We start from the raw sequence: 1051 nt of genomic DNA on the forward strand, positions 1-1051 counted from the left end.
ACCTTTCTTCAATTTCTCGTATAGACATTGGATATCAGCAAGTCAGCGCCACGTGCCTCGCCATTGAATTAAAACTCAAAGCACAGCTAACAAATATTTCATGTTGACCCACGATCACTGGAACATATCGTTATCTACCTAATATGGAATGTCGGCAGTTTTCACAGATCATGAAACGGAGATCAAACTGATCTGGGAGCTACACAGAGCACGTAAGTAGTCCAGAAGAAAAGTTGCATGGTCTGCGCTGGAATCCTTTCGAAAAGACCGGCCGAGCTGCAGCCCGAGGTCCCGTCGACGGGGCGAGAGAAGATCACCGCCCTTCCTTTCTTCACTTCGCCATCCGTTCGTGCGAGGGGCGGCTGCATCGCACCCCGTCGAGCTCCTTCGTGTCCTTCGTGGGGCTCGCGGCCGCCTACCAGAGGAGCCCACAGCGGGCGGCAGATCTCGAGGCCGCGGCGGATCATAACAGCCGTCTCTCTCGCAGCCACAGAGCAGCAACCCGGCCGGAGGTTGAACAGCTAACAGCCTCGCCCGCAATAAACAGTCTGACCCGCGACGGCTGCTTGAAAACCACTAAATACTATTTACTAGCATTGTTAGACTGTACAGTACACTTGGTTACTTGGTCCAGGATCAAATATTCAGCTCCATAAACATGAACGACCATCTTATATCATCTACTGATATATAATCAACCTAATTATAACACACATCCCAGAGACCTGTATACAACGCTTATCTTTATATGGATATATAGATAATATTGATAATTATATGAAAGAAGAACTAATAGTTACATCCCTGACGGTCGGACGCTGAGCAAGTACGGGGAAAGGCCCCTCTGGCGGGGGACCCACGTGTGGCGCCGCCCCCGCCCCCACGGTGACGCTCGGGCCGCCCCTGCCGAGGGCCGCGAACGGCGCCTTCGGGGAACCGCGGCGCTCACTGCATCGTGGCTTTCGAGTCTTACAATTCACCTACGTATATATATATATATTTAAAAATTCACAATAACAATGCAGTTTCACCGTGTGGGCAAGGACAGTGC

Source organism: Penaeus monodon, chromosome 22, assembly GCF_015228065.2.
Source record: "Penaeus monodon isolate SGIC_2016 chromosome 22, NSTDA_Pmon_1, whole genome shotgun sequence".
In the NCBI taxonomy this organism is placed as follows: Eukaryota; Metazoa; Arthropoda; class Malacostraca; order Decapoda; family Penaeidae; genus Penaeus; species Penaeus monodon.